Raw genomic sequence first — 12,173 nt, forward strand, 5'->3', positions numbered from 1 at the left:
CACTTAGGCAAGAAAGGAACATTAATTATCAAGATGTAGGGTAGCTGTCCAAATCCAAGGAAAACTTGGAGCCCCCTGGTGGCCCAGTGGTTAAGGATCCTACGTTGTCACTGCCGTAGCTCAGGTGACAGCTGTGGCGTGGGTTGATCCCTGGCTTGGGAATTTCCACATACCATGGGCATGGCCAAAAAAGAGAAAAAAAACCCAAGAAGAATTTAACTCCCATAACTTGCTTAAGACAGTAATCAGGTAGCCTTGTCTATTCAGGTAAAGAAATGAATGAATGATTTTTTAAGGATATTATAAGGATGAATCATTCTGTTTTCTCCATCCATGTGCCACAACCTTCAAGATTCAGCTTCCAAAGATCTGATTAGACTAGTATGGGACTCGTACCCACCACCACTTGGTTAAGGAAGAGTAGAGAACCTCAACTGAGAGGTCCACTAGAACTATAGGCAATGGGGGAAATTAGGTAAGGAAAATGTCTCAGGTCCCACAGTATGGCCCAGGGAACTATATCCAATCGCCTGGAATAGGCCATGTTGGAAAATAATATGAAAAATGAGTGTATATATATATATTGTGTATATATATGTGCATATGTATGTATATATATATCTGAATCACTTTGCTGTACAGCAGAAATTGGCACCTTGTAAATCGATTATACATTAATCCAAAAAAAATTAAAGTCGACAGTGAAGACAGTTCAATAAAATATTGGTGAAAGATTTGAACAGACACTGCAACAGCAACAATAGCAACAACAACACCAGCAACAAAGATAATCTCTCTCTCTGTATCTCAGGTCAAGCATGTTTGCATGTATTTCATGATAAACCCCAGGTTCCCTATTTCGGGATTCTTCACCTGCAACACAAATCCCATTACATTTGCATCTTCCACCCGTGCCCTTTTGTGTCACCTCCATAGATCTTGTGGGGCAAGGGGAACTGACACAGACATGAAATTCATTCTGCCTATTATACCATAAATAATAAAATCCTGTCTCTGAATCAGCAGTCATATATTCTGCCAGCATTTATGAAATTGTGCCTGTCTATCTTGTCAATAGGGTAAAATCTTTAAACCTTCTCAGTTCTTGACCATTCTACCTCCAAAATGTATCTAGAATCCAACCACTCTCATCCTGATTTCTACAAACCTCCATCATTAACTCTTGCCTAAATTACTGCAATCTGTCACTAACACCTCCCTGCTTCTTTTTGCTCCTGCTAGTTTATTTCTTACCACAGAAACTGGAATTTTCCTTTAAAAACTAAAGCAAGTTCTTGTCATTCCTTTCCAACTCCTGCTAAGACTACCAATCCCATTCAGAAAAAAAGACACACATTCTTTACAATGAGCCCCTAGGTTTGCTATGACTTAGGCTCCATACCCCTTCCTGGCTTCCTTTTCTATTTCACTGCCTCTGGTCACTCTGCTTGGTTCAGCTGCTGGGCTTCTTTGCTATTCTTTAAACTGGTCAGGTCCACGCTTGCCTGTGACTCTTGAATGGCTTTTTCCTATGCCTATATTCTCTATTCTCCTTAGTCTGCACAGACACTTCTCTTGCCTCATTCAAATCTTCACATAAAAGCCACTTTCTCCGTGTGACCTTTCCGATCACCCTATTAAAAATCACCACTGCTCCCCTAACTCTCTGCCATGCTCCGATTTCCCATTATCATTCCCTACTTCTTTTCTGTTTCCATAGTATTAGGTACCTTCAACCATGCTGTACAATTTAATTATTTAAAAAATTTAGTGCTTGCTTCCTGCCCCCATGAGGTTTTGAGCTCTATGAAAGCAGGAGTCTTTTTTGCTTGTTTCTTATTAAGTGCCTATAAAAATCCTTGGTCTCCATCAGACACAATAAATACAAATGAAAGAATATGTCATTGCTGCTGATATCAGAAGTCCTCCATTTACATTACAGACCTTTTAGAAAATACTTATGCACTAAGAAAACAGCTCAGGAGTTCCTGTCATGGCTCAGTGGTTAACGAATCCGACTAGGAACCATGAGGTTGTGGGTTTGATCCCTAGCCTTGCTCAGTGGGTTAAGGATCCGGTGTTGCTGTGAGCTGTGGTGTAGGTCGCAGATGCTGCTCGGATCCTGCATTGCTGTGGCTCTGGCGTAGGCCTGTGCCTACAGTTGTGATTAGACCCCTAGCCTGGGAATCTCCATATGCTGCTGGAGCGGCCCTAGGAAAGGCAAAAAGACAACAAAAAAAAAAAAGAAAAGAAAAGAAAGCAGCTCAAACAGCCACAGTCCCACTCTCTTGAGATAGCTACAGCTGACATTTTAATGTATATTCCTCCAATGTTATTTTCTATGATTTATATCTCATTTATGAAAGCATATTGGTCGAGACAGAGAATGGAGCATATTTTGTTTAATCGTTTTCATATTTTTTGGTAGCTGGAATATTTAGAGTGTGGTATGTGGATTCATATTTTTGCCTTGAGCACCGCAAATGTTAAGGTGGTCCTGTCCTGCAGGCAAAGGGAGAGATTTGGGCACAGACTGATCTTGGCAATAAGGCAACAGCATATGTGCATGCAGGATCCCATGGTGCCTGGACAGCTGCCCAGTCTTTGGGGAAGGGCAGTGTACTGGGCATGGGACAGGAACCAGAGTGAGTCCTTGATGAGAAACAAAAATCATGTGGACAACATTTTATAAGACTGATATACTCTCCATCTTATTTTGCAACCCAGTTTCTTCCTTTAACAGTATTTTCATGATTATATCCTCTTGATATTGAACATTTTTGCTTACTACCACTGACTGGGCAAAATGTAACTCCTTTAACCACTTCCTAATGGTTGAGTAATTAAATATTTTTCTGACTTTTCACTTTTCCAAATATCTCTTTGGTTAATCTTCCATGCTTTCCACACCTTTGTAAATAGCTACAATTATTTTCTTAGATTACATTTCAACAATTAAAATTGAGAATCATGAGCGTTCCCACAGTAGTATGATGGGAATGGCAGTGTTTCTGGAGCCCTGGAATGCAGGTTCGATCCCCAGACTGGCACAGTGGGTTAAGGATCCAGTGTTTCTGCAGCTGTGGTGTAGGTCTCAACTGCTGCTCAGATCTGATCCCTGGCTCAGGAACTCCATATACCACCAAGTGGCCAAAAAGTTAAAAATAAAATAAATTTGAAAATCATGAATGGCTAATATTTTGTCCAAGAAATGAGTAAGAGCCAGCTTTTATTAAGCCCCTTCTGCTAGCTACCTTCACATATAATGACTTATTTAGTGCTCTCAATAGCCCAAATTATCCTCATTTTACAGATGGGGAAATCAAGGCTGTAAAGGTGATGTATTCAAGGTCATTCAGCCGAGACAGCGGCTGATACAAGATCTGCACTTCCTTATTGAATTCCAGTTCCCTTGCTACCTACAGTCTGCCCCGAGGCAGCCCAGTTTTTTCCTACTCATTGTCTCAGGATCTTGGCCAGGAGAGCAACTTCCTTATGGGCTTCCTTAGCAGCTTGTAAGCTCCTTTGACTTCATGACTAGACAGGTCTCCTTTGTACCATCCTTGCAATCAGCTCTGGGGCTTAGTCTGGATCATGGGGTGCAGAGGGCTAGGGTTCCACTCAGATCCTGTGCCTCTTCTCTTAGGAAAATATGGCACCTAACAGTGAGTGGTCATGGCCAATAAACAAACAACAACAACAAAAAAAAACAAAAAATAAATAAAATGTACACACTTTAAAGCTATATAATAAAGCAACTATATTCTTAAAACTATGTTTTGTCTTTATTTTTTCAAATACCTAATACCACAAAGAATAGCCATACACCAACCATCCCTGAACCTCTGTGAGGCTCTGACTCTCCTGGAGATTTGGGGCTGGACTACAAGGCTGGGCAACTGTGGGAGGCTGGTGTAGTCTCACCCTCTGTATTCCTTCACAAGATTTCATGGGTCCCTGGGATTCTGCTTTCTTCTTGATGTCCTTCATTAACCCTTAGCAGTATGAAACTGGGGTGCAGCAGGTGCCTTAGGAAGGAGTGCCCATCTGCTGGCAGTCAGCACTCAGGTATAAAATCCTTAGGGATCCTGAGGCAACTTGACTTTGCCAGATCTTAGAGGGACCTAAAGGTCAAAGGGTCACTCTACCCCGATCTACATTAAAACCAACTCCTTAAAAGTTATCTTGAGACGGTGACTGCCTGTTTGCACACCTCTTCCAGAGTCTGGAAATTCCTGGTATATCTTCATTAGGGAATTCACCAAGAGGTCCTCCTGCTCTCAAATGTGGGGGCAATTTTTCCATATCTTCCAAGGGCCAGGGTCTTCTCTGCTGGCTTCTAAAATGATAGTGGGACACTTGGGCTGGGGGCTCTCCTAATGCATCTGCTCTCTATCAGAATTCCTAACAATGTACCTCGTGATGGTCCAAAGGAGCAGCCAGACTCTCAATTCAGGGGCTTTGGGGAGTGAGCAGATTCTGCACCTCTGAACACTCAGTGAGGTCACTCAAACGGACAAACTTGAAGTGCTGGTGGCTTTAAATGTGGTTGTGCTTCTTTGGAAACACTTAGTGGGGTATACAAAATTGTGTGATCTCAACTATCTACAGGGTGATCTTTTTGGGGGGTGGGGGGTGCATCCATGGCATTCGCAGAAGTTCTAGGACCCGAGCCACAGCAGGGACACTGCCGGATCCTTAACCCATTGAGCCACCAGGGAACTCTAGTGTGATCTTAGCTATATTAAAAAAAAAATTACGCATTTCCTGGCATGGAATAGACAAACATTTTTTAAATGGAGGGTGAGGAATTTCCAAAGTTAATGAAGTAGGTTTTTTTATAAGCTAAAAACCAGCTAAGGGTAAGGAATCACTCATTGAAGAATCATGATTTCATTATAAGCACTTGGTCTTTGGCTTCAGCTCAAGGCATTGTTGATGGCTAGCTTTGTGACCTCAGGAAAGGCATTTATTCTCTTTCAACATTATCTTCCTAATTTGTGAAATATAACTCTTGCTTTTCTCATTTCATGCATGATTAAAATATGTGAAGTTGCTTTGCGAAGTTTCTGAAAGTGGGTAAAATATTGATAACTTATTATCCTTTTCCTTTATTTCCAGGTCTTCAAAATGTTAATGTAGATCAGACTCTTTCAGGCAGCTTTTTATACAGTAGATTATATTCTCATGTAGTATGGGAGGCCCTGATTCAGCTGATGTGAGGAAGCTCCTGTATTTTTTTAACAGGCAAACTTGGATGATCTTAATGTGGATGCTCCGAGAAGCACACTTTGGGGAATCCTTTTCACATCTATTCTCCTCCAAAATGCATTCCAGTCCCTCCCTAACTTTTGTCCAGTAACTGTTTATTATGCTGGTATTACAACCCCCCTGCCCTCATCTGTCCCCTGCATTTTTGACAACGCCAAGGACAAGGTGTGTACCAAGCTCAGTTCTTCTACTCACAGTGACTTTCCTGAGGTTTTTCTCTGCTTTTCCCAAGTCGCAAGTGTTTAGAGGCTTGAGACCAAGAATTTCCCAGTGAAGCCAGATTTTCTAAGTCTTTTGTTTGCTCAAATGATGCTATTTGAATAATGCTGCAATGAAGCCCTCTCTGCCAACTCCTTCAAGTTTCCATATTATAATGGCTCTGGAATAGCCAATAGTCTACAAGCGATCATGCATAAATCAAAATCTTCTGTGGGACACTTATAATTGTAGAAGCTGCTCACTACAGAACACATTCCTGGTCTTCCTCTGGTCTGCAAAGCCTCTGGCTTCATACAGTCAATGGACATAACCTCCAGTTTGCTCCCTACTAGGAACCCACATCTTAGAGCTTTATGCTAAACTGTGACAAGTTAAATCAGTTGGGGTTTAGTGTGGATAAAACTCTAAGATAGCGGCCATAGGAGCCTCTCCATTGCCACACTGAACAACGGCAGAAGGTGGTGTGTATACAGATCTACAAAGAAATTGCAGGTAAGCAGAATTGTTTGGAATAGCAAAACCCCTTTGTTTTTTGTTTGTTTGTTTTGTTTGTTTGTTTCTCAGTCTTTCGCTTAATTGGGATCCCAGTTCTAAATAATTTGTATTATTCTCCCTTTCAAATCTTTGGAAGGAGCACCCAGCAGTATCCCAGTGCTGAGAACCAATTCCTGAAAGAAACTGTAGGTCCCTGGAGCCGGAAAGAAGTACTTTAAGAATCTACAAAGCTAGTATTTCAAACTGGTAAGCCTTCTAGATCCTTTCCTTGAACTATAATTGTTTATACCTACCTGTATACCTTTCCCTGCTGCCTTCTAGACACCCATAGTAAAAATAAGAATCAGCATTCTTGGGAGTTCCCACTGTGGCTCAGCAGTAATGAACCTGTCTAGTATCCATGAGGTTACTGGTTCGATCCCTGGCCTTGCTTAATAGGTTAAGGATCCAGCGTTGCTGTCAGTTGTGGTGTAGGTTGCAGACACGTCTGGGATGTCATGTTGCTGTGGCTGTGGTGTAGGCCAGCAGCTGTAGCTCCGATTCGACCCCTAGACTGGGAATTTCCATATAAGGACCTTAAAAAAAATTAGCATTCTCCTGGTCTTCCATCCATGCCTTGAAAGAATTACTTGTGTAGAAAAACTCTTCCTTTGCATACTGGGCCATGTGGCTAAGATGAAGCTTTACTCTTTTGGATTACTTTAGGCAAAATTTCTCTCCATTTATTAATACATTTGGCAACTGACTCACAAACTTTTCTCTCCATCAAACTCCTGCTACATCCTGGTGAAGTCTCTGACACCTGTAACTCCCAGTCCCTTACTGGCTCCAACTCTATTGACTGGAAGTTGAAGCCAATAGCCATGGATCCAGAACTGATCTACCTCTGAAGTCCTAACCTCTAATATCCTAATTTTTTATTCTAGTCTCCTATTCTCTGAATATACACCCCCTGCCCAGCACCATTACTATTCTTTGACTTCGTAAAGGAGTTTCATCCTACACTCTCTCCAACTTTTCCTACTTGATTGGACCTAATTTATTTACTTCTTTCTCTCTCCTAGATCCCTCATATGCAGTTTGAAGCATCTCATCCTCTTGTTCTCAAATACTTCACAGCTTATTTTTATTGCTGCTCTAAGCGTGGAGAAAACAAAACCCTAATTTGTTGCGATTTGTCTTCTCTGCTCCTAGTCTCTGGGTGCTGAGCTCATGCATGTGGATGAGTGATGGCTTCCTAGCTGCACCTGGTCCTATACAATACTTGGCAATCCCTATGTGTATTCCTTATTTCCTTTATATAATTTTATCTATTTATTTAAGATATAGTTGATTTACAAAGTTGTGCTAATTTTTGTTGTACAGCAAAGTGACTTCGTATTACAAATACATACTTTCTTTTTTAATTACTTAATGAATTTTGTTACATTTATAGTTGTACAGCAATCATCACATCCCAGTTTTTACAGCATATCCATCCCAAAACCTCAGCGCATCCCCCCCCACCCCTCAACCTGTCTCATTTGGAGACCATAAAGTTTTTCGAGGTCTGTGAGTCAGTATCTGCTCTGCAAAGAAGTTCATTCTGTCCTTTTTTAGATTCCACATGTAAGTGATAGCACTTGATATTGGTGTCTCATTGTCTGACCAACTTCACTTAGCATGATAATTTCTAGGTCCAACCATGTTGCTGCAAATGCAGTTATTTCTTTCCTTTTAATGGCTGAGTAATATTCCATTGTGTATATGTACTACATCTTCTTTTTTCTTATTTTTTAATTACTCGATGAATTTATTACATTTGTAGTTGTACAATGATCATCACAATCAAATTTTATATGATTTCTATCCCACAACACAAGAACATCCCCTGACCCCCCAAACTGTCTTCTTTGGAGACCATAAGTTTTTCAAAGTCTGTGAGTCAGTATCTGCTCTGCAAAGAAGTTTAGTCTGTTCTTTGTTCAAATTCCACATGTCAGTGAAAGCATTTGATGTTGATGTCTCATTGTATGGCTGACTTCACTTAGCATGATAATTTCTAGGTCCATCCATGTTGCTAAAAATGCCATTATTTCATTTCTTTTAATGGCTGAGTAATATTCCATTGTGTATATGTACCATGTCTTCTTTATTCACTCTCTGGCATTTAGGTTGTTTCCATATCTTGGCTGTTGCATATAGTGCTGCAACGAACACTGGAGTACATGTATGTTTTGGAGTCATGGTTGTCTCTGGATAGATGCCCAGGAGTGTGATTGCCAGGTCAAATGGTAGTTCTACTTTTAGCTTTCTGAGGATTTTTGCATCTATGCACATCAGTGAAATTGGCCTGTGATTTTCTTTTCTTTTCTTTTTTTTTTTTTGTGGTATCTTAGTCTGGTTTTGGTACCAGGATGATGGTGGCCTCATAGAATGAGTTTGGGAGTGTCCCTTTTCTGTAATTTTTTGGAATAGTTTCAGAAAGATAGGTGTTAGCTCTTCTGTAATGTTTGATAGAATTCACCCGTGAAGCCATCTGGTCCTGGTCTTTTGTTTGCTGGAAGTTTTTTAATCACAGTTTCCATTTTGGTACTTGTGATTGGTCCCTTCATCTTTTCTACTTAATCTTGCTTTAGACTTGGAAGATTGAACTATTCTAAGAATTTGTCCATTTCTTATAGGTTTTCCATTTTATTAGCATACCATTGCATGTAGTAGTCTCTTATGATCATTCGTATTTCTGTGATGTCCATTGTAATTTCTCCCTTTTCACTTCTAATTTTATTGATTCGAGCCCTCTCTCTTTTTTTTCTTGATAAGTCTGGCTAAGAGTTTCTAAATTTTGTTGAACTTTCCAAACACCAGCTTTTAGTTTCATTGATCTACTCTGTAGTTTTCTTCACTTCTCTTTCATTGATTTCTGCTCTGATCTTTATGATTTCTTTCCTTCTGCTAACTTTAGGTCTTGTCTGTTCTTCTCTCTCTGGCTGCTTTAGATGTAAAGTTAGGTTGTTTCTTTAAACTTTTTCTTGTTTCCTGAGGTGGGCTTGTATTGCTATACATGTCCCTCCTAGAACTGCTTTTGCTGCATCCCATAGGTTTTGGAGTGTCATATCTTTGTTGTCATTTGCTTCTAGTGCCAGAGTCCAGCTCCAGCGGCCAGGGATGCACACCCTGTCGGGGGATGGATGGTGTTGGTGAATGCACATGGAGACAGCTTCTTTGTCCCTTCTTTCAGGGCTCTGGACTGCTCAAATTTTATTGGCGTAGATGATTGTTTTATAAGAGTTTTCAATTACATCACAATGTTAAAAGTATACCGGAAGGTCAAGTTCTAAAAGTGAACTCCCAGATTATGCTTCCTAAAAGGCTGCAGATGTAAGGATTTGGCATTCACAAGTCTTGTTTTTAGATTAGTGCTTATCTCCAAAGTGTCATGGCAGGAGGACAGTATGAGAAAATCAACTTCAGTTAGCTATCACTTGAAAGATTCTAAAATCAAGGACAACTCTCATAGCTAGGTTTCTTTGACCATGAATAATATGTCTAACTTTATCTAAGTCTATAGTACATTCCAACTTCTAAAGCTTACAGTATAACCAGTTAGTAAATAAACACTATGTTTTTAATTAAATTGGATTTGAATAGGGGAAAGTCCATCAGGATGAAATTTTTATGTTATTGTTGTAATTTTGTTAAATCACAAATCGCCACAGGAAAATAAGAATGGAAAATAATAATAAGCAAATAACAGGAAAGACTGAGGAAAAACTGAATAACAAGTAAATAACAGAAACAACTAAGTCATCCATGGAACAATCCCCACTAAGCAATGCAAAATGGAAATTTTTTTCTGGAAAATTTAGTTCCCCACCAATGTCAGCAGGTGAGGCTTATTGTCTTCTAGGGCCTGTCCTCAGAATTGCGCCGTACAGGCAGGTATCTCCTTGTTTAGGAACCTGCCCTCGGAATTGCACCGTTCAGACAGGCCCCTTTTCCTGATTAGGAGCTTGTCCTCAGAACTGCACTATTCAGGCAGGCCCCTTTTTCTGATTAGCAGCCTGCCCTCGGAATTGTACTGTTCGGGCAAGCTCCTTTCCTTGGCTCCTTGTATCTTCTCGGCTCCCCGCATTCTAGGTACTTTTTAATTTTCTCTGTGATTTCTTCAGTGATCCATTGGTTGTTTAGTAGCATGTTGTTTAGTCTCCACGTGTTTGTGTTTTTTGCAGTTTTTTTCCTTGTTGTTGATTTCCAGTCTTACAGTGTTTTGGTCAGAAAAGATGCTTGATATGATTTCAGTTTTCTTAAAGTTACCAAGGCTTGATTTGTAGCCCAGGATGTGATCAATCTTAGAGAATATTCCATGTGCACTTGAGAAGAATGTGTATTCTGTTGCTTTTGGATGGAATGTCCTATCAATATCTATGAAGTCCATCTGGTCTAATGCTTCATTCAGGGCATGTGATTCCTTGTTGAATTTCTGCCTGGATGATCTGTCCATTGCTGTAAGTGGGGTGTTAAAGTTCCCCACTATTACTTGTTATTGTCGATTTGTCCTTTTAAGGTTATTAGCAGTTGCCTTATATATTGGGGTGAACCTATGTTGGGTGCATAGATATTTACAGTTGTTATATCTTCTTCTTGGATTGATTCTTTGATCATTATGTAATGTCCTTCCTTGTCTCTTAAAATATTCTTCTTTTTAAGGTTAATTTTGTCTCATATGAGTATTGCTACTCCACCTTTCTTTTGGTTCCTGTTTGCATGGAATATTTTCTTCCATCCTCTCACTTTCAATTTATATGTGCCCCTAGAAGTGAAGTGGGTCTCTTGGAAACAGCATATATATGGGTCTTATTTTTGTATCCATTCAGTCAGTCTATGTCTTTTGGTTGGAGCATTTAGTCCATTAACATTTAAGGTAATTCTTGATATGTATGTTCTTATTGCCATTTTATTGACTGTTTTGGATTTGTTTTTTTTTGCTCTTTTTTCTCCTCATCTTCTGTTTTTCTCTCCTCCTGTGGTTTGATGACTATTTTTAGTGTTGTATTTGAGTTGATTTTTCTTATTTGGTGTGTATCAATTGTAGATGTTTGGTTTGCAAGTGCCCTGAATTTTTGACATAGTAATCTATATACATATGAGATTGTTTTAAGTTTCTGGTCTCTTAATTGCAAGTGCATCTCCAGTGTTCTACATTTGTACCCCCCTCTTCTTACAATTTCTGATTTTGGTAGCATAATTGTGCATGGGTGATTTTGTATCTTTACTGTATATATGCCTGTACTGGTGAGCCTTGTCATTTGTGGTATTTTTGTTTCCTGTTGCTGTCTTTTCTTTTCTGCCTAGAGAAGTTCCTGTAGTATTTGTTGTAAAGCTGGTTTAGTGGTGCTGAATTCTCTTAGCTTTTGCTTGTCTGTGAAGCTTTTGATTTCTCCTTCAAATGTGAATGAGAGCCTTGCTGGGTAAAGTAATCTTGGTTGGAGGTTTTTTTCTTTCATCATGTTAAGTATATCATGCCACTCCCTTCTGGCCTGCAGAGTTTCTGCTGCAAATATGCTGATAACCTTATTGAGGTTCCCTTGTCTGTTATTTGTTTCTTTTCCCTAGCTGCTTTCAATATTTTCTCCTTGTCTTTAATTTTGGTTCATTAGATTAATATGTGTCTCGGGGTGTTTCTCCTTGGGTTTATTTTATATTGTACTCATTGTGCTTCCTAGATTTGAGCAAGTGCTCCATTTCCCATGTTAGGGAAATTTTCGGCTATTATCTCCTCGAATATATTTTCTGCCCCTTTCTCTCGCTCTTCTCCCTCTGGCACCCCTATAATATTGATGTTGGTCTGTTTAATGTTGTCCCAGAGTTCTCTGAGACTCTCTTCATTTGTTTTCAATCTTTCTTCTCTTTTCTGTTCCCCATCTGTGACTTCAGTAATCTGTCCTCTGCTTCACTTATTTGTTCTTCTCCCTCCTGTATTCTGCCATTGGCTGCTTTTAAAGAAGTTTTTATTTCAGTTATTGTATTTTGCATCTCTTCTTGCTTAAGTTTTATGTCTTGTATTTCTTTGCTCAGTGTTTTCCTGTAAATTATCCATCTTTGCCTCTAGTTTATTTCCAATGTCTTGCATCATCTTTGGCATCAACAGTCTAAAGTCTTTTTCCTGGATGCTGATAATTTCCTGATCACTTAGCTGTTTTTCTGGG

Source organism: Phacochoerus africanus, chromosome 4 (genome assembly GCF_016906955.1).
Source record: "Phacochoerus africanus isolate WHEZ1 chromosome 4, ROS_Pafr_v1, whole genome shotgun sequence".
NCBI classification, from domain to species: Eukaryota; Metazoa; Chordata; class Mammalia; order Artiodactyla; family Suidae; genus Phacochoerus; species Phacochoerus africanus.